Source organism: Notothenia rossii (genome assembly GCF_949606895.1).
Source record: "Notothenia rossii genome assembly, chromosome: 7".
Taxonomy (NCBI): domain Eukaryota; kingdom Metazoa; phylum Chordata; class Actinopteri; order Perciformes; family Nototheniidae; genus Notothenia; species Notothenia rossii.
The window spans coordinates 80,725,813-80,749,474 of NC_136905.1; the positions used below are offsets into that span (position 1 = coordinate 80,725,813).

Sequence of the window (23,662 nt, forward strand, 5' to 3'; positions counted from 1 at the left end):
TTTGTTTTTAGGTAGGGATGTAATAGACCTTAGAAAAAGTTTCTCACATGGGATCTTGCAAAATATCCCCTTTAAATCGCGTTTGTACAAGAGATGTGCTTAAAGGATTTCTTAGTCGACCAAATAGTCCTGTAATTCATTAAGAGATGCATTTCATTTTATTTAACCTCTTATGATTCTTTTTTTATACACAAATGTTAATTTTTATTCAATGTTTTGTAATTTATTCAATCCAAAATAGAGCAATTGTCATGAAAACCAAATAAAGTATTCTGGTTCTGATTGCAGCTCCAAGCCTTAGTGTCTATCAACATGAATTGGCCTCTTCATGTCACCTGTTATTGTGCTATTATAGCTTGAAAATGACCTTAATACGAGGAAGTAAAAATAATAAGTCCATAATTTGGCCTGATTGCTCTTCTTACACCAAAACCAAAACCAACTCTTACAATTGGAATTACAACCGTTATACTGAGCTATTAATATGATGCCAGCAGCTCTGCCTAATCTGTGCATCTGGTGTCTGACCCGGACGTGAACCTGAGTCTCAGTAACACGTCTACCTGCAAACTATCCAACCAACCATCTGAATATCCTGCAGGAAACCCTGAGCGTCAGGCAAAACGTGAGAGATAAGCCGCTAATATCCTCTGGGGGGGGGGCAGGCAGGTTAAATCCCTGCTGCACTTCCTCTAAACACTCACTATAAGAAGGATAGAAAACACAATCCAAGGAAAGGGGGAAAGCGAGACAAATGCAGGAAGACCGGAGCCACTTTCTTTCTTCTGGCCCCCTTTAGTGCACTCCAGACGGGGCGTGAGGAGTAGGGCTGTCCCGAATACCATTTTTCGGGCTCTGGATATTCGGTAGTGATCAGCAGCGAATATTCGAATATTCGGCCCGCACGGGGGGGGAGGGAATAAATAAACACGCTTCAACACGAGTATTTCGGTTTATTCACGGCATTCATTTTGTTATTCTACAGTATTTTTGTTTTATAGTTATTTGTTAATGTGAACCCAATTTGTGTTCTTTGAAATTGAAAAGGATATTGCATTGTGTTTGTTGCTTTTGTTGCAGTTGTATATGTCTTAAGTGTAATTTGGCTTGGCTTCCTATTTTGTATTGACATGCTTTTATTTTGAAGGAGAGTCAGCGCTGTTGACAGGAAGTTGTTGTTACTATGGAAACAACGTGACGGAGATTAACAGAGAAAAAATAATATCTACATATAAAGATGGAGAAAGTAAACAATAACGTTTATGGTTAAGTGTTAGCACCCCCTGAAGAGGCACAAGCTCTTACGTTGATATTGGAGTTTTCAACAAATTGAATTGAAAAAACGAAGAAAAGAAATATCCGAATAACGAAATTGAAACCCGAATAGTACTCCAACGGACGAATATTCGGGTACAGCCCTAGTGAGGAGTCATCAACATGCCTCTGCTGCAGAAAAGCATGCAACACTACAAAATGACTATTGCACTGTTATTCTAAATATGAAACTAATGTAAATTGCGTTGTAATTTACCATCGCCCAATACTGAATGGAGCTTGAACGCATCATAATGCAACTTCTGTTAGCTCCATTATTTACCTAGAAGGAATGTGCTTGTTACTGATATTTGGCCAAAAAAGAACGCAGCGTGATCATTGAGCATCCGTATAGTCTCAATTTGTTTTGTGTTTTGCCTGTTTACTTCCAGTTTGGTTGATTGGGAACAAAATACCACTAGCTAACAGATTGCAGGGGTGGAGACACACGCCTTAAAGAAAAACCAGTTTCAGGCAAAACTGTGACATGGAGCCCCAAAAGCAAAATGTCTGAAATGGAAAAAAAGAGGGGAATGTAAGTTGTGTGAAGGTCGTAGCCATGGTTTGAACGTGTTTCAATGTAATCGCAGAATGCGTGACTGCATGTAAACACAGGGATACTTCTGGAATATTCAGGGCCCAAAATGAAAACCCACCAACTGTTCTTTCAGAAATCAAGTGGACATAATTTCACCTAAAAAACAAAAGGTGACTTTTTCAAAAACATGGCAGTCTCTCTGATAATCTGCCTATTTTCTGTATTCTTTAAACTCTCACTTTCCTGAGACACAACAGAGAGATAATGCAGTGATACAAGTGGAGCTTGGGGCGCCTGTATAGTTTACTTACAGGACAGGGGAGATAACACATATAAGAGATAGAGTTCTTCCATCTTTATGACAATAACAGTCATGCCATCCGCCCTCATTCCTCCGTTACTGTCCTGGAACACACAACAGGGTTCCTCTTACACCTTATCTTCCCAAAACAAGGTCAATGCAGATTGAGAGATAGAGTCAAGAAAGAGCATTTTATAAACAAACCTCTGAGACGGTGTAATAATCCCCTCTGAGCGTTTTCAAGGTTTCTGTGAGATAATTAGCATAACTAGAAGACGATTATGTTAAATAACAGGTTATCTGCCGAGTAATGGTTTGGCTTTCTCTGCGTAGTTTCAGCAGGAGAGGAAGAAACGCCTGAGGCTGAGGATGCAGCTGAGCTTCTGATGCTCAGTTTAATACGGAGGAAATCACTGATAAACTCAGGAAAACAACCGACTCAGCGCTCACTGAAACAAGTGTGTAACCGGTGATGTGAACAGGAGGTTTCAGGAGCAAAGAGAAGTTCCAATCAACCAACTTTCCTGATTTCAGATGAATGGAAGTGTCTAAAAGTAAGTCAATCTATGAAGGTTAAATATTTTCCCATCAAGTATTATAATTATATAAGATTCATTTGAAATCTGCACTGTTATAATTAGTTATATTAGACAGGGAGGCCATGACATTTCAATTATGTCAACATGTACTTTTATTGTAGACATTGATACAATTATTTTAGTATAAATTAAAAACTATGAATATTTCTGGTGCAATCTAGCGAGGTTAGAAGCATTTAATAAGAATGTATAGAATATGGTAAGTTATTGATTAAATACCTTTTTTACGTCGTTTGGAATAAATGTGAACTTAACACTAGAAGAAATAGAATATGAATACACTATACTTAGGGGAAATGTTCCCAAATGTTTATTGAGACATCAAATATACATGTTATGTTACTTAATTGTTGTAAACATTTAAATGTCTAGAGTTTGCTCGAGTAGAAAAATGTGCACATTCGGCAAAGTATTTAAAAATGGTTGTAACCGATTATTATGTTATTTATATCATGTTTACTTCCGGAACATATGCGTCTCTGTGTAACACTTGCACTCCTATTGGCTCGCGGTCCAACACATTGTACGTGATAGGCGAAGTGGGCGGGACATCTCGGACTCTTTAAAGTAGAGACACTACATACTGATATACAACTGAACATCAGCAGGAGGGGACTCTTTAAAGTGGAGACACTACATACTGATATACACCTGAACATCAGCAGGAGAGGACTCTTTAAAGTAGAGACACTACATACTGATATACACCTGAACATCAGCAGGAGAGGACTCTTTAAAGAAGAGACACTACATACTGATATACACCTGAACATCAGCAGGAGAGGACTCTTTAAAGTAGAGACACTACATACTGATATACACCTGAACATCAGCAGGAGAGGACTCTTTAAAGTAGAGACACTACATACTGATATACACCTGAACATTAGCAGGAGAGGACTCTTTAAAGAAGAGACACTACATACTGATATACACCTGAACATCAGCAGGAGAGGACTCTTTAAAGAAGAGACACTACATACTGATATACACCTGAACATCAGCAGAAAAGGGCCTTTTCACATACTTGAATAAAAAAGGTCTTAAGCTCCAGAACAAAAAGCCAAAACACAGCTGTTACTCGCATACAATTTTAAGTAGGAAGGGGGGATTGCCTTGTGTAATGCTGGGCTACCCCATCACACATTCCTGCACAGAATCATCAGTATGAGTCACCGACACGGGGACACACATACACACACCATCTCTGTGCACAGGTTTCCTTGTTGTTTCCTCTTCAGGCAACTCTCTTCCTACCATTCACTTGGTTTCCACTCCGAGACCTTCACAATCACAAAAACTCCAGTTTGTTTCTCTACCCTTTAAAAGGGCTTTAAAAGTCTCATTTTGTCAAAGATATTCACTCAAAACAAAACGAATTCAAGAAAACTCCAGATTTCAGAGGCTGGAAACAGCTTTTAATACCATTTGCATGAGGAATACTCAATTGACTATCAAAATATTTCCAGATCATTATTACTTATCAGTTAATCAACTCATGTTTTCAGCTTTAATGTCTACTGGAAGAGTCTCAAATGCAATCCTCTCTCTTGACTCTCACTTTTGTGGTCAAAACTCCTGATTTAATTTGGTAAAAATGTTCCCAAAAGTCATTGTGCAACATATGCAACAATACTACAATAACAACCACAAAAAGATTTGGCAACCAACGAGTGAATGACAGGGCAATTAAATCAAGCAACCACAGGACACAAGTTTTTTTTTAAAGAAAGCATCAGCCCTGCTGAAGTGCCCTTGACCTAACCCTGCCCCTAACCCTTCCAGGGAGTGCTGACCTCTGACCTCTCTGGAAACAGGATTGGCCCTAAGACTTGAATTATTATGATAAAGCACAGCATGGGTCACAAAGTCTTGGAAAATGGGGACCCTAACAATGCCTAAAATGTGTTCAATGTGAGGAACTCCTTTTCCCCAGATTGCTCTGTGGTCTAATATCAAACAGGCGGGGGAATTGTTGACATTCCTGAGAGCTAAGAAAACAAGATGCAGTTTGTTTAGAGAAAAAGAAAAAGGGGGAATGTGCAGCTCCAGTTACACATTATTATGTGCCTTTAAAAACATTAACACATGCTTTGCAGTCAAAATAACCTTTATTTTGGTCCACAGACCAAATGGCTAGTGCATGTTTTCTGGTTGCAAATAGCACATTGTAAATCTAAACTTGGACAAACTGGTTTCTCCATAAAGGGCGGTCAACTCTGGAAATAATAAGCAACTGAAATCTGTATTAATTGCATATATAATGCTTCAATACAAAGGTTAAAGAGCTGTACCCATTTAGAACAAAGTGACTGTAAATTACAAAGTATTGCGAAATGTAATGCATTTCTATATTCATACTGTATTGTGGTTTTATGACATTGATAGCTGTGTATTTTGACTAAACTGTACAAGTAAAAAAAGTTGGAAATTAGCTTTAAAGTCTCTTTGCAGCATTAGTTCCATGATCTGCAAGTTACATTGTATTGTCCCTATCAATTAAAAGCAACAAATCGAAACTAAAAGCAACTTTTCCTACATATTTCACCAGCATTTGGCCTTTAAATGGTCATTTGGAGCCCTGTTTGAAGTACTGTTGAAGGGATGTGTATGTATGGTAATTACACAATAAAAAGGGAGGAATTTTGGCCACTCTTTCTAAAGAATTATGGACTTTAACAACACAATACACTGGCTAAAGGTACTTTTAGTGAGTTTACCAGGTGTGTTTTGGGTAAAATCACATTATTGGTAGCCTATGTAAACTAATAAAAAAGGAATAAAATAAAGTTATCAATTCCCTTAAATTCACCATGCTTCTTATTCAGTTTAACATGTCTGTGCCACATCAATTAAATGCAAAATGCCCCAAAAAAAGGAAAAAATACATTTGGTTTCTCAGATTTCATGGCAACAGTCCCTGTGAAATATCCTGGCAGCATCCGCGATGGTGAAGCAACTTAACAACCCAAAAAGTCGCTTAAATCGGGCTTACACGCTACAAAAATACTACAAATACTCCATAAAACCACACACATACTTCATTTAAAAAGCAGTCGTATGTTTGAGAGTTGTTCTATGACGTCACACTTGTAAAACTCCTAACCGTTAAAGTTCCCACAGTGAGAAGGATTTTAAAAACGGGCTCTGAAGCATCAGCAAAACTCACCTTTTATATGGACAAAACAAGGTATTCCTTAAAAAACGTAAAGTGGTAATCCAAGCGGGTTAAAATGGCGATGAATAGAAGACAAAATATGGAGGAAAAGATATCCACAGTCTCGGGAAAAACCTGAATAAGTTTCGGGAGAAAAGTGCATATCTTGCCGCCTTCGACTGGAGCCTCGTTCTAGTCCCCGTAACAACCGACGATAGGAATACATGTGCGGTGGATGAGAGCTGGAAAGGGGGAGATTCGGATACAGATTAAGATTTTTGAGAAAAAAGGACCCTTACACAATAAATCACATAATGTTTGTACTTCAATAACCTCTACACACACTCTGTGATACACGTTAATGTATTAGTTTTGGTGTGTATTCGCTTTATTTCCCAGATGTTCCTTGCTCCACCCCCATGGGAATGTTCAGTTGGTATCACCCCATTCCATTCCTTCCCACTGTGCCGCATTTATTCTGGCGTCGCCCGTATGCGTGTATTAAAAGCGCACCCGAAAAAAGAAATTGAGGATGTAGGGCAGTTTATTTTTGCGCATTTTATCACCCTGCAGCTGGTCTTTTTGTATTATAAGTCCTTTTTTATTTAAAAGCCAGGATCATTATGATAAATGAAGGAATCTGAATCAGAAGAAGGTTAAAGTAGTTTTTTTATCACATATAAGTCATTTGTTTGGTTTGTCATTGGAATTAAAATTGAAAAATTAGAGGAACTGTTAAGAGGGGGAAAAAAGGAAATGTTTTTTTAAATAATACATATTAAAAAAGATACATTAAAACATATTACAAAATACCATTGAAACAATGTAGCCTACAGTATCAGTTTTTTTTCATTCTGCTAATTACATTTAATATTAATACAGACAATCAATGAAACAGACGATGGAAAACATAATTAGTAGAAGTGGAAGGGCAGAAAGCATACATTATAAAGAAAATAGCCCTCCCGATAGTCATCCAGGTAAGATTTAAAAAAGGCCATTATAGGGCAAAAACAAAATACATCAATGAAAAGGTTTGAAAAAGAAATTCATACAAGTCCATGTACAGATTACACAGTTTCATCACTCATCCTATTTTTAAATCATTCAAAAAATATATATTCTTGAGGTATTGTGCAGAAATGTGCAAAATTGTCAGATGAATGCGCAAAGGTTCACAGTTTGCATTATGAGGAAGAGTTTAATGTAAATGGCTGTACTTATATACAGTATAGCACTTTATCAGGTATTTTCGACCTCTCAAAGCGTGTTACATACTACGAATCATTCACCCATTCACACCTCATTCACTTGCTCTAGGGAAGCTAACACTCACACACACTCACACACCGTCGGTCATCAGGAGCAACTCAGGTTTCAGTATCTTGCCCAAGGATACATCGACATGTTGACTGCATGGGTTGGGATCGAACCGACAACCTTCTGGTAGAAAGGCGACCGCACTCACTCGCGGAGTCGCCAAATGTAGATAAAGTCAGTACTGTAACCTCTAATAACATTTCACAAGGATAAAGGTAGGATACCGAGGCCCAATAATATGATGTCTGTATTATCATAAATGCAGCATAAGATTACTTTTAACTTAATGAGAAGTCAAATTTAACTGCCCATAGCTTAATAAATCTTGAAGCAGGGTAATTGAGTTTTATCGAGTCAAAGTCGAATTGGCTTCAAATAAAAAATCTGTTAAATTAAATGATGTAGATTGCAGAGGTGTGGACGCGAGTAAGAATTTTGATATGTTTCCAAATGTACAGGAAAGTCAGAATCAGAGCTGGGAATGGCGTCCCGACAACAATGATCTGATCAGGTTAGCTTTGTTAGCACGACCAGATAATATGCTGAATTTGCTGAACACAATATGATACGATACGATACGATAATGCTTTATTGGTCAGATCAAGTCTGAAATTTGACTTGCGTCACAGCAGTTCCATGTCCAACATCAACAGACAAATATCCAGACACAATACATGAAACACAAATAACAAACATTTAACATAACAGCACAATCAGTGAGAGAAAAGCTGCTCAAATAGCCTTCAGCGTGCATTTGATCTGGGCTCAGCTCTGTGTTTACTGTGAGGATTGACTGATGCACGAAGGAGTGCTTCAGTCTGACTTTATTGAATCGTGGGACCCTGTATCTCCGATTAGATGGTAGCAGTTCATATTCACTGTTCAGAACATGGTTTGGGTCAGAGATGATGTTGTTGGACAGCCTCACTAGGTTGATATGATAGGCTGAGTCATAGAGTCTCTAACAGGGTTGACCAACCATCTTTGAGCAGATTTTTAACAGGTGGAGCAGTTTTGATTTTAAAGCTGCTGACAAACATTTTTACCAGGTAGTATTGCAGTACTGCATAATAGACAAGATCACAGATGTAAAGAACAACAGAAGAATTTCTCTGCAAAAATGATTTCCTCAGTTTTCTTGGTGTTGACCTCAAGAGCATTGTTATCAGTCCACTCAACCACCTGATTTACAGCCTGAATGAAATGCAGTATGCAAAACGTGCAGGTTTAAATTAGTGATGAGGGCATTATGACTCGTTTAGGACTAAATTTTCAAAGTTAAAACTCAGGACTTTAATGATAAGACTTGCAGACCCTTCTTTGAGTCAAAACACTTCATAGCACCAAATGAGAGAAGATAAGTCACAATGAAAGCAACCATTTTAACTATCATTGCAAAGTATCTGCTACAAAGAATCTGTCTTGATATCAACATAGTACAATTAAACGTTATGAAAGAATAAATAAATGTTTGAAAAAAATTGAATGATTCCTGCAAATGTTCCACATTTTTTCAAGATTCAACGCTTTTATTGTCATATGTACATACAGTGTATGACAATGACATTCTTAGGTCACAGGCTCCTCCAACAGTGCAACACAATAACACAGATAATAGTACAAATAAATAAAATAAAATAGAATATAATAGAAATTGTGCAGAATAGTCTATATACAGTAGTAATTGGAATATTGATATATATAAGTATAAGTTACAACCAGATGAATGTTATGGATGTTCTTTCAAAAGTTCAGGTGTTTAACATTCTTATGGCCTGTGGGATTAAACTGTCATAGCATATTACAACATTAGCATGTAGTTAGTAAAGTACTAGCACCGCCAACAGCACAAATAATGTAAATCTCTGAATGTCCACCAGCTGTGCCAAATGACACATCTGCATATTTATTAAGATAAATTCTGGACCCTTAAGTTTCCTGCATGTCTACCCCCTTCTCGAAGTCATCAGTCGGGTTAAAAATGGGGAGCGCCTCTCTGAGTTGACATGGTGACCTGTAATTAGTGCTCGGGGGCCACCGTCTACAGAACGGCCTGTCAGAAAGAGAAATGGAGTGGGAAACATGAAAAGGGTCTGGAAGTGTGCCTGCTGAAGCCATGCTAGACCCTTTGGCCCGTCAGCTTTGAAGTGACAACAGAAAGGGACCTGAGACTACAAAGCTATACCCAAAGGCCTTTATATTCACTAAACACTGTGGACTACAAGTCACTAAACACTGGATCAGACAGCAAGCTGATCGGGTTTCTGTCATGCTCAAAGAGTCTATTTCCAGAACCCTTTTTTCCTAAACTGTAGAGGCTAAGCCAACGGTTGGAGTCACTGAGGATCTGCTTTGTTTACGTAAATGACGCACACTTTAGTTTAATGAAAAAAGAGTCCGATAGACATTTTCCAGTTGAACAGACAGGCCATTTATTGTCCAGTTACGGTGTCCATTATACTTAATCTTATTTCCATTAACCATGACGTAAAATTACACAATATCTTTGGCAGCCAAGCTTCGCCTCAACGTGGTTTTTGTTTCCGTACTTCCGGCGCAATCTGAATCAACACTCATTGGTTCCTACTTATAAACATGAGCGCTAATTGGCTCCTACAAAAATGCTAAATCAGACTCCTTTTCCATTGCCAGTAGACGGGTGTCCCCTCTGTTTCTACTGGTCATGTTTGAGGCCACACAAAAAGTGTTTGGTACCTCCTTGGTAACGCACATAACATAGCATCGCTCCAGAAAAACGGCAAAAGTTAGCACTGCTCCACCCCATGGATTTATAATGAGAGCTGGATAAAGCTTTAAAGGCTGGACTCTGTTTTTATTCCCATGGAAATTATTTTAGTGGGGAAAATGTGACTTTCAAGGGACTAAAGTATCCCGATCTTTGGATAACTAGCGTTTCCTGTAACCCCCGACTTCCAGCCAATCATCCTCGGCTAATCCAACAGAATCAGAATACCTAATTTATCCCGGGGAGAATTTGGGTTACCTTTTAGGAGCTAACGATTTTTTTACCTGACACAACCTCAGGAGCAGTGAGTGGACACACACCCACCCACACACACACACACACACACACACACACACACACACACACACACACACACACACACACACACACACACACACACACACACACACACACACACACACACACACACACACACACACACACACACACACACACACACACACACACACACACACACACTTACTAATATGTATATATTTTTTTATTTGCACGTTGTTGGCATATACGGTATGTTTTGTGTTATGCTGTAGTGCCACATGTATTTATGTTTAGTGTTTCTTTATGTTTTTGTTCTGTTATAATGCCTTGTGTGGAATGCTTTGGCAGTACTCAAATGTGGTCATGCCAATAAAGCCCCTTTGTATTGTATTGTATTGTATTGTGTTGTGTTATCCTCTTTCCTAATGTCATTTTTGGTACAATGTGACGGACTTTGAAGTTGTAATTACACAGTTTGGTCAATTTGTCCAATTGGCTTCAAAGCCCAGCGCTGTTCCTGGAGGCTCGGACCACCCGGATAAATGTTTGTGGGTAAGTCTGGTAGGAAAGGAGCTTTAATGTAATCTTCATCTCACACTTTATTTATTAGTACAATAAACAGATTTTATTCTCTGTATATATAGGTTTGAATTTGACATTCTGTTCTTGTTTATCATATTCTATTTACATGTATATAGACTCCTGCATTTAGTTGATCACTTACAACTTTATCCGCAACCTTTAGCTTATTGTATTTATTATTTATTTATTTATAGTATATAGATCAAGTGAAAATTAGTTTGGTAAGATTTCTTAAAATAAGATATTCAGATAAATCAGATCTTGTAATTAGCTGGGAAAACTATATTTTACCAGGATCAGGAAATGTTTCGTCACAAAATAAGCCAGAAATGGTCAAACGTTTTCTGATGTTAGTTGGGGATTTTCCAATAAAAAATAAAAATAAAAAGAACTTTGATATGACCCAAGAGTCTTTGATATAACAAGATACAACAATAACTTATATCTCACTGCATTTATTACACGTTTCATATCAAGAGTAAAGACATATTCTATTGTAAAAATATACTTGGCAAGATTTCAAGTTGTTGTCGTGTAAAGCCTTTGAATCTTATTGAATGATGTGTGACACCAGTTAACGCCTGCAGTGCTTTTTTAGCCAAACGTCATAATTGAAGCAGTTCATTCATAATGTTAGTTACAGAGCAGTTTCCTCGTGTTCTGCCAATATAAAGACTCTTTGTCCTTTTCAAGCACCACAACCCAAAACCACTGTAACGAATCCACCCCCCACAAACATGACAAATCTGACATGTTCTTCAGCCAACCCCCCACCACCCCTTCTTCCTCTTTAACCGCAAAGTGCTTCCAGTCTTTGTCTGCCCCCCCCCCCCCAGCTCTTGATTTGATTAGCTTTCTCTGCAGAGCAGGTTGGCAACCAGTATCTCACTAATTGAAATAACTCTCTGTCTTCTGTCTCCCCAGGGAAAGATAACCTCCCCCCCCCAAACCCCACCACCACCATCAGACTTCAGTCATCATGGAGTCAGCCCTTCCTTTAGCTAAATGTGACACAAGCAGCAAAGTAAAAAAAACCTGTTCAGCTGCTCAGTGACACGGCATGATAAAGTGGGCAAAAGCATTCAATGTAATGAGAAAATATTCTGCACTACAGCAGGAAAGACCACTTTGAGAAATGATATACTATTTTAGTTTACAGATGAGCATGCACAAGGGTTCAATGTAAATGATCCTTATATAGACTTAAGGCCCAGATACACCGGCCCGAAATCGGCAGTAAATTGGAGTCGGGCCAAACATGAGCGTGGGCATGACCTATTCGGAGTGGTGTGCGCCCCACCGTCGGGTCTTTTCTGCCGACCTGATGCCTTTTCTTGCCGATTCAACATGTTGAATCGACGTCAGGAACACCACCGGAAGTCGTACAAAGGGATAACAGTGATTGGCTGTTCATCTAGCGAATCAGTGCATGAGAAGCGTTAACGGAAGTGAGGGAGGTAAACAAATGATTTAAAATGGAAGATGGAACACACACGGACGGCTGGCCGGTGTATCTGGGCCTTAAAGACCCGACGGTGCGGCGCACACCACTCCGAATAGGGCGTGCCCACGCTCATGTTCGGCCCGACTCCCATTTACTGCCGATTTCGGGCCGGTGTATCTGGGCCTTTAGGTTACATCCACACAAGTGTTTTAAGCAACTTGTCAACATATGCATCATGTACTCATGGCATGCAAGCAGGTGTAAAGGGTAACAGGTAGCAGCAGGTTGGCTTCATTATTGCACAAAACACTATAAGGGACAAACAGCAATGGCAAAAAGAGAGACCAGATACATCTTAAGGCCCTGACACACCAAGCAGTCACCAGAGAACTCACCGATGCCGACGCCGACTGTTGCGTTGGCGTGTTCTCCTGCGTCTTGGCCATGTGTCGCACGACTGGAACACACCGCAAAGACTTCAGCCAAGTACGTACGAACTGCGCATGCGTGAGTGGCAATAACTCTCCTTACCAGCAGGCGGTGGTAGTGTGTATTCGTCATTCAAAAGAGGCAACAACCGGAAGACAGAGAAGAAGAACAGACTACTGATATAAACAAACAACAAATAGCGTGTGCGTTCCATCTTCACTCTCGTCCATCGAAAACATGTTTCGTGCGGCACTGGAGCTATCAGCCATTGGAGCAGTGGCGAGCCGTCAGGGCCCTCTGTGAGGGCCTAAGATATTTTACAAAATAATATTTAAAAACATTAAAAAATATATGTATATTTTTTTATATATTTTTTTTGTTATTTTTTTAGTTATATTTTTCATTAGTTTTACCAAAATAACTTGATTTAATTGTATTTAAAAATAAGATTTCCAAAGAAATAAATCCTTCGAATCTGCCTATTCAGTTTCTGTTGGAATGTGAAGGGTTAAATGAAAGAAGCTCGTCTCTGCGAGTCAACTGTGAAGTGAGGAGCTGTTGGACGTCCAGGCGGTCCAGCTATGAATTCACAGAGGGCGCAGCTAAGTAACTGAACGAGAGAGTAATGTCAAATGACAGTACAATTGACCAATCATATCTTCCCTCTGAATGGGTGGGTGCAGCGCCATACGGCGCTGGGTGGGTGTTATTATCGCGGACTTTATGACAAGTTCTCCCCGCTGTGAAACTTTTCTTGTTTCCATAGCAACAACAACTTCCTGTTAACGGCGTTAACTCGCCTTCAAAAAATAAAAGCATGCCAAATTACACTTAAGACATACAACTGCAACGAAAGTAACAAACACAATGCAATATCCTTTTCAATTTCAAAGAACACAAATAGGGTTATTTACAGGTGTTGTTTTGTGTGGTAGAGGGTCGCTTTCATTGATGCGTTTTGCACCCCGGGCCATTGTTTTGATATTCCGCTGAAGTATACGCTGTGACGTAATAACTCGAGGGAAGGGGTGGGGGTCAGAGGGCCAGGTATAAAACTCACGGCTTGCCACTGCATTGGAGTGTTGCTTGTGAAAGACATTCTCAAGCAACCGTTTTGCTTCTAATGCACTGATTCGCTAGCTGAACAGCCAATCAGAGTGATTTCTTGTTGAATCGGCCGTGCGTCGGCCATGAAAGGCCACATAAGGCGTGTCACGGCCGACGTTGCGGGACACACTAAATTGAGTTTGGGCGACAGGGCACGCTTCGTCATCCGACTAATACCGACGGCCAATTTCGACCTGGTGAGTCAGGGCCTTTAGCTTGGACCGTCAATGAGGCTCAATATTTATTCAACGTAAACATATATGAGGCGGCCAAGGCGGCGTAAAACATAGATTTTGAGTCGATGCAAAGCAAAAACGTCTGGGCGTAACAAAGGATAACAGGTGTTGGCATGGATCGCAAAATCAGCAATGCTGTCAATTAGCAATCCATGTCAAATTAATTACTGTTTGTCGAGGTTGTTAGTCAAGGTTGTTTGAAGAGGCGGTTTTAAAGGCAAACATTGATTCATCAATATTCTACGTTTCCGCTTGATCAGATTAAGACCTTGTCCACACTTACACAGGTATATTTGTATGTGTTTTGACCCTTCATCCTCCCCCAAACAGCATTTTAGGTTCCTGAAAATTGAGTTTTGTATAATCCGACCATGCTCAAGACTCTTCTGAATTTAGTGTTGACGTGTAGAGAGGGAGTTTTAGGCTGTTAACATAGAGAGAGCGCTATATTATCCCTTTTTGTGTCGTGCAAATATGGCATAATTACATACACAAATGTGGGACATCGTCAAATAACCAGCAAACTAAACATATATAGAATATATTGAGGGGTTCATTGGTACATTATCCAATACTCCCACAACATAAACCCTGGTGCCAACGTTGCAGATACCGTGTTTGTGTTTACGGGATTTTTCTGTGTTCAATGTCTCTTTTAATTATAATTGGTTTTCAGAACGTTTTTTAATTTTACACCTTGTCAATGTGTTTATTTTAATTTGGCATGTATCAGTCACACAGTCACACAGACTATAAGCGTGGAAACAATTAGTCAAATAGTTCAAAGTTTAAGTGAAAGAAAATGTATTAGCAACAACAATATTGTTTCCATCTTCAAAAGGCTGAGTATCTTTTCTTTTTCTCACTTTAGTTTTTATTATATAAAAAACATTACAACAACAGCTGTGCAGGTACATAACAACCCAAACTAAATAAACAATGCAATACAGCTATTGATAGAAATACAGAGATAATATCAAATAAAATAAAAAATGCAGTCGGGAGTCACATTCTCATTCGACCATTTGTCAGAACCGTTCCTCATCAGTCAGTATTCCTTGCCGCTGGTTTGAATCTTAAACATTGACAATTTCTCCCATTTCTCTTATATGGGATATTATATATATTTTGTGTCTTGTAGTCTCAGTCGATATGTCATTTTTTCCATTATATGAATTTCCTCCAAGATCTCCATCCACTGTTCCAAAACACAACAGAGGATTTAACCCTTCCTGTTAAACCAATGTGGACAAGGCCTGAAATGAATGGACCAAGTGAAAGCAAGTTTTCAAACTAAAACCGACTCTGCAGTATTTTCAAAAGTCTTAGATTAAAGGGTTTGAAACGTATTACTGAGATATGCTTTTTCAAACAAAAGCTATATACACAAAAGTGTGCAGATACCCCAACCTTACACAATTGTTGAATATTTACTTCTATAACCATGCATTGCTATGCTGATCCAACGGCTTCCACTCTTCTGGTTTCACGAGGTTTCTAAAGCTGACATCAGGGATTTTCTCCCATTTAGCCACAGGGGGGATTAATGCCATCTATTTAGTTCAAACGTTATTGTAATGTGCTCGCAATTATTGCATTAGGAAGGTGTTGTGTCATTAGAAGTAAAGCATTCCTCAGATTTACTGGAAACCTTATTGTGAATGCATGCTACAACGATTATGCATATTTTGACATGAACTTGATGGCCGTTTTATTACCTCCTTATGTTTTGGGTTTGTTTGTTTGGTCGTCAGCAGGATTACTGAGCAACTACCGGCTTGATTTCCATAAAACTCAAGTGAAGGGTGTAGCGTGCACCGAAGAAGAATCCATTACATTTGAGAGCAGATTGTCCTTGGCTGAGGTCGGTGTTCTCCGTGCAGACTTCTAGTATATTTATTTTGTCTTTGCCTCCAGAAGAATGCTTGTAACTGGCTGCAGTTTAAATCTGAAATGTGTTTGTGAAACTCCTTGGAGCTTGGATGTTAAGTCTAAGAAGCCGTGCGCTGCAGCAGATGTTTTGTAAATGAGGTTATTTGGTGCTCCATTATGTAAGAAATACAATTTACCGAGCAACGTGGGGTCAGCAGAGGTGGAGGTTTCCTTTCTCTGCCAGAAACAGTACTGGTTTCACTAGTTATATTATGTACTTTAAATTGAGTGGGTTTGTATGTAGATATGTTTCGAGGTAATGAGGCAGATGGCGGGTCAGTTGATTTAATATTCCCCTCCCTCAGGGAAATAGAGGAAGGGTATCTGCTGAAGATAAATTACAAAATGCTTAAGTCAAATAGAGGCAGCTCTATTGGAAAGCAATATTAACACAGATTGCTTGAATGTTATGAGAAGAATCTCCTTCATCTTGGGATATTTTAAAGGTCCCCTATTATACTGTTTTTCATCAATATATTATAGGTCTCAGATACAAAACATGTCTCTGAGTGTTTGGCTCAAAACGCCAAGCAGATCATTGCAGCACTACCCATAATCCCCTTTTTTTCCACTCTGTTTCAAAAGTGCTGATTCTCTGTCTGTTACTTTAGATGAAAATAAGGAGCCCCTCCCCACGCCCCTCTGAGAGAGATTTGTTTAGAAAGAACTCAATGGTGCTCTAGGAGGAGATTCAGATTGATAAGGTGTGTGTGTGTGTGTGTGTGTGGGGGGGGGGGGGTTACCTTGGTTGCTGATTGGCTAATGGTTACACAAGCCAACAAATCGTTATGACATCATAAAGTGGCCAAAATCTGATCAGCTCATTTTCAGACAGGTTTTTATAGAAATGGATCAGGACAAAAAGAGAGAAAATCTTTGTTCCTGAAACTTTCAGAGTCTCTTTACACAGAGGGGAAGAATGAAGAAGTGGATTTTGCATAATAGGTGACCTTTAAGGAAAGTGAAGCCCTAATGGTGAAGCTTTGGTGCGCTAAAAGCAAAAGTACTTTGTTAGTTTTAAGAGAAAACTCTGGTTTGGGCAATAATAGGTTTGTTATGTTTAGGAAACTGACCATCATTTAGTGAGTCTTAACTCAGAAGTTCTCCCAGAAATAAGAAATACATTGAAGAGAAAAATGCAATATAATGGCTGTGAATAATAATTTCACCAAATAAGATATACTTTATTGATACTAATTAGGGAATTGTTTGCTACACAGGAGCATTTAAGCTATTGCACATTCATTAGCAAATACAATTAAAATAAAAAACAAAATAAAGTAAATATCAGCAGTAGAAGATAAACAAAATTCACAAAACAGTGTATGTATGTATATATATATATATATATATATATATATATATATATATATATATATATATATATATATATATAATTAAGGATATATACAGTTTACAGTATCTATAGACCTATATAGAAGTTTTCCCAGAAATGAATAAAATACATTGAAGAGAAAAATGCACTATAGTGGCTGTAAATAACAAAAATAAAGAGCATTTGCTGCAGCTCAGTGGTTTTTTTAACGCATTTTTGTAACATTTCTAAAAAAGAATCAGTTTTTCAACATTTTATTGCAGAAATATCATATATTATTCCTTAGTTTTTTTTTCACATGATGTCCAGAGCAGTGATGCCAACGTAATGCTACATTCTGCATGTGAGCTGTGTATATATTGCGGTGTAGGCTTACATAAGCACCGTGAATGGAGCCAGTGTAGTGTTTCCATTGTGTATTCTTTTCACTGTACCATCTGGTGACTCCTCCACCCCCCCACCACCTCCTCCATTACGCTCTCCACATTTTATATTTTCCTCTGGAGGAGCTGGTGACGGTGCAGATGTTTGTATGACTTCAATGCTGGTCCCTTTGTGTCAGAAAATACAGCTGCTATTGTTTCTGGTAAACAATGAAGACTCACATTTTATCAACATGGAGAACAGAAAAATCTAGAGGACGTCGGGGAAATCGTTTCTGGCATTTGCTTTAAAAACTGCACAACAACAGCTCTCTTATTCCTGCTTACCATGTCAGTTCTGGTGCCAAAAAGTAATTATTAATAATTCAGGCAGTCTCTGAAGCGGGCCTTGGCAAAATAACGTAGATCGATGCCGTAATTTATCTGCCTTCAGGGATCTTCTATTGTTATTTACCTTTACGGCCGCTTCAAATTGGTCAAATACAGACGCTTGGTCAGCAGTAATCAAACTACAGTGTGATGCTCTGCGTGGACATATGATGACGAGAACAAAGGAAGACTGGGGATGTAAAATAAACAGAAATAATTCTCGAGAAGGAAGGAAGTCAGGGTGGATGGTTAGCTAACTTTACTTACGTGAGGTTATGCTACATAAGGTAATTTAACTAACGTTAGGTTTGTTATCTATCGTAGGCTAGGTAATTTAATTTATGCTAAGATATGTTACTTACATTTCGTAAACTAGCTAAGTTAACATACATTAGGCTACATTACTTATCAATCGTAGGCTACGTAGCTTAACTTAATTAGGATCTGTAGCTCTAATTATGTAGACTCCTGAACATTTGGACCTTAAATTATCAGAGAAACAAGCTGAGCTAACAATAGCGGTTAGCTCGTAGCCCCTGCATGCTAAGTCCACTGTTGAAACACAGATTTTTAGCATGAAACTGCTGGGGGGGAAACATCATACTTTTAAAACAAAAACTATTCTGTCATCATCTAACCTGCTGATCTTGTAAACATACCAACGCCATACGAAAGTTTTACTCTTGTCATCACCTATGATCCTCTGCATGTCTCACTGTGACATATGGGTAAGTATTTCGGTATTCAAAGGGTCAGGAGTGTGCTTTAGGTGCATGTTGTTGTTGTTGTGCATTGAAAAGGCGTCCAGCACGGGGTCGAGCTCAGAGGAGGTTCAGATCTATGAACAGCTGTCAGTGTTGGCCTCATCCCCTGAATCTCACACACACACACACACACACACACACACACACACACACACACACACACACACACACACACACACACACACACACACACACACACACACACACACACACACACACACACACACACACACACACACACACACACCGGGCGCTGTGTCAGCTATTATGGTCCGGTACCTGCTCTATATTCAGGAAATACCATCATTATATCAGTTTGTAAAACATGTTGAGTTTAATGTGGAGTTTTGGCAGGAAATTAGTTCCATAGATAAGAAATTATAATTTATTTGTTCAATATCTTCTTTTCCCACAATAATCAAGTGTAGAAAATTGGATATTGAGACCGCATCTAAGAGTTTGTTAAACTACGGTTGACTTAAAAAGATTTCTCACACTTTTAAAAGTATATTCGTTTTAATTTTGTACCACAGTTCACATTCTCGGATGCGCTGAATAATTAATCAGATGTTGAAAGCAGTTCTTCGTGAGGTCAGATTTATTCGTGCCGTTTCCTCTCCAGCTGCTGATGGATGGTAATGGAGCTTTTTACAACAATCGTAAAACCGTTATTGATCCTCTCTGTCTGCCAGAGCCGGATCATCCTCTCTGTGAAAGACTTTACATTACAGAGAGGAAGAGGAAGACTGATGTGATGCTGCTGTTTGTGCCTTTGAGCAAGGTTAGTGAGAAGCAATGGATGGATGTCCTCCGGTTAAATTCAGTTCAGCCGAGGCTAGTCCTTTACATCACAATCCTCTTCTGCTGTGGGTGACATAACATTTCTTCCATAGAACCTATAGACCTGCCACTTCCTTACAGAGCGCCTCCTCCAACACACACGAACGTGCACATGACCAATGAGGGCACGAGATAGTTTGTGCACAGAAGGCTGACAGGCAGGTAGGCCATCCAGTTACTTTAGCCGGGCCGGCTCAGATGATTGGTCGAGCTTTTTACAGAACTACGGCTTCCACAGATGAGATATTTTTATGGATTTTTTGTCAAAGCACTAAAGATATTCATTGCAAAGAGTTTTGAGAGGCAGTTTTTGTAGATATACAAATGAAATGTGAGTTTATTCATACATATGTTAGTGTTTTAATGTACATATTATACCTTTAAGAAAGCAGATTAGTTTTCCTTCAAATTGAGCCATGAGTCAGGCTCAGAAAAGTCTCTAAAGAAAGTGAAAGTAAAAATTAGTAGAAAGTGTACAGTAAATGCAGATTTTGCACCAAAGTGGCTCTAAAAAGCCAACAAAAAGAAAGATGATTTTACTGCTATTATTATTTTGTGTTTTATTTTTCAAAATCTAATATGCATGCACAGTTTTTACACAATGTTATGCAGAAAACGACGTATTATACATTGAAAAGGTTGCAGTTGTTATTGAATAGAGCAATGAAAATAGCACACTATGAGTTTTTTTTCTTATGGGTTGGTGCACAGGTCGTGCTATTAATAACTCTCCCATATATTAATATTATGGTCTGTCTGGCAGTGAAGGTTAAGTGAGAAGCTCCTGAGTCAGAGGTTATCTTGTGACGGATGTTATGCACAAACACAGGACACCTTGAAAACCTTTTCTTATTTTTTTTTAAGATAAACTGCTTCTGAAAGACAGTTTGTTGTTACTTCCGAACTAGCAGCCCATCCGGAGGCCAAACACGATTTACCATGTTTACCTTCAGGTGAAGCAGCAGCTGGGTTTTTTTATCCCGGTTCAGGTCACTGCTTGTTCCAGAGTCATAAATCAGCTTGTCCTACATCAGGTTAGTCACAGCGGGGATTATATTATCTGTTGTTGTGTGTATCAGGGATTAGAGGTGATTGTAATCTCTGATCCTTCCCGTAAAGGTCACCGAGCCGAAAGCCGAGCAAGGGCAACAAAACAACCCCCCCCCCACCCCCGCTGCAAGGAATGTGCATGTATGTTTTTACTTCCCCATTGTTAACGCAGGAGCTGCTCCACTAATGTGTTGCAGTGATTACAGCTGGTGTTAGGAAGTTAAATAGGTCATACCTCCCTCACTGAAATCTATTTCATACTGCTGGGAAATGAATGGATTGCTCACCAAAAACTACATTTTACAAGATGACATTTGAAGACACACTGATAATTTTATAAGAGAGATGATTTAGACAAGAGAAGAGATGCCACACAGATCAGTTTGCGGTTTCTATGTCACGGTTCCCCAAAAAACTCCATGATTTGTGCACCTGATAGTCATTAAAGTAAATATTGGACCCATTTCTCACAAGCCACACTCCTAAACAAAATTCTGACACTAAAATATAATTTTTCAGACAGAAATCCAGAGAAAATTGACGTTGGTCGGCACAAATTTGTTAGATGTATCTGTCACAGAAACAAACTATTGTAAGATGTACCAACACAGAGGATTAGCATTACCCAAACTTTAAGCTAACGTCTACTAATATTTACAAACCTCCTAGCTAACTAACATTTGTTATTCCCCAAATGTCTGTTAGCTGTGTAAAGTTTAATGTTAGATAAGTGGAATAAAAATACACTAAACCACGCCCATTTTAAATAAACGAATTGTAAATAATGTTATACCACTTCCAAGTATGCGCTATTTTTACTTATACAACATCTTTCATTAACGTTTTCTTTGGTTGAATACACATTTTTACTGAATAAAAGTCGAACATATCGTAATGTAACCCAACGGAAGCTTCGTTAGCGTTAGCTGTTAGCTCCGTTTTTTAGACAAGCACACCTTTGCTGCCCAGCTGACGCTAATGCTAACCTAGCCACCTCTACTGTCTGTGTTTGTTTATACCCTTTATTCACAAGATGAAAAAGATGTGAAAAATATTTTTGGCTTAACACGAAAGAACATCATTGATATGAATTAACCTTCGCCCAATATATATTTTTTCTGGATAGAGCTTGAGCGCAACATAATGTAACTCCATGGAAGTTCCGTTAGCTTGTTTTAAGCCAAGCTGGCCTGTGCTGTCTAGCTGCAGCTAACGCTAACTAGCAACCTCAGAATCAGAATTAGAAACAAGTTTATTACCAGGTAGGTTGACACGTACAAGGAATTTTACTTGGTGTAAAAAGAAAGTTGTTTCTCTTATGTTTAGGAGCTCTTCCTGGTGAAAGAGTTCGATGTAGGCTACTTTATGTAAACACTGAATTAACGCACAAAACAAGACAAAACAGAGCGCACCAAAACACCGAAGCAACCGTCTGCGGCGCCATTTTAAGTAAAACATTTGTCAGATTTACACAATATTTGTAACCCTTCCCTCCACTTGCAGGCCTTGTTATGCTATTACTCAAAGATTATTTTGCAAATTTAGCAAAATAAAATGTTTGAATGAATAAAAATGAGATTTGTTTATTAAAGGCCTGTTCAGTTTAGCGTTAGCTTCGAGCCCTGTCTCATCCCGAATAATAAATGTCATGCATGCGAGTAAACAGAGTGCTGAGCGTTGGTCAGCGTAGTGTCTGCAGCATGTTAAAGCGTGACCCCCCCTCTCCTCCTGTTACGACCGCTATAAAAACATTCTCCAAATGTGTGAGTTGGGGGTTGAGAGCAAAGCAGAATGTGGATCCTGACGGGAAGACACCTGAACAGCTCTGTGGTTTCAAATATAACTGTGATAGGTGATAGTGTTGTAGTGTGAGATATGTGTAGGCCTAATGTGAGTAATTTCATAAACAGCTTTTAGTGGTAAAATGTAAGTATTTCATTCAGGGATTTCTTCACCTGTACCCAAGGTGACCTCATGGAAAGGCACATAAACAGCACTCTGCATGCATTTGAATCATTTTCAAGCCAACTTGTAACAACTGATGCATGGTCGTCGTTTCAAACAGGTGGTTTATTCAGTACGTCAGACTTAAAAAAACAAGAAGCTATTTTCTGTTCACATTGGATTAAATTACAGATCTGACACTTCTGCTGTCTCTTTCTGTGTCCTCTCACTCCCATCTGTATGTGGTGTTCCGCAGCAGTCATGCATGGATTACTCACACCATGTACAGACCCAGGGGTCCAAAGTGTCAGGGGCCCCCACCGACTTTCAACTACAATATGTCACTCAAAGAGACAACCAGGGAGAGAGTCAAATGACAACAAAGAGAGAAACACTGCCTACAGAGAGACAAAAAATGAATAAGATAAACTAAAAATACTATGACTCAAACAAATTGACTACAAAATATACAAAATGACTACAAACAGACACAAATGACTACAAAGAGACACGACATGACTAAAACTAGGCTCAAAATGGCTAAAACAAGACTTAAAAAGACTAAAGTGAAACTCTAAATGACTACAGAAAGACACAAAATTAGAACGAAGAAACACAAAATCCCTGTATCATAACTTTTTGCAGAGCAGGGTCATCTGCAGAAAGTGTCTCTTGGGGCACGCTGGCCTTGGGGAGGCAGGATTTTATTATCTGTGCTGAGTCTAAATCTGAGTCCTTCACTGTGTCCTGTAAACTAAACGCTTTCGCATAACAACACCAGCTGCAGCAGAAACAAACAGGATGAAACTGAGGACATGTTGGTTTGGTAAACAGACAAAAGATTACGTCAAATATCTAGAGTGTGAAAAGTTGGTATAGATAAAAGAAAGGGAATAAATAAAGACGTACAAAGCATGTGACTTCAGCTAAAGATGTTAACTTCTTCAAACGTAACAAATGTGGCAAACCTTTTAAAGAAAATGTCCCAAAAT

At 38.9% G+C, this 23,662-nt stretch overlaps 1 protein-coding gene across 1 annotated transcript in view; it reads right to left on the minus strand.

The window, feature by feature from the left end:
• The window catches only part of frmd6 (FERM domain containing 6), a 42,042-nt gene extending 35,950 nt beyond the window's left edge, over positions 1–6,092 (minus strand). The window contains exon 1 of the mRNA XM_079694203.1: positions 5,922–6,092. The gene's annotated coding sequence lies outside the window, so the exon portion shown is untranslated. The remainder of the gene's footprint in view (positions 1–5,921) is intronic.
• Positions 6,093–23,662: the final 17,570 nt, after the last annotated feature.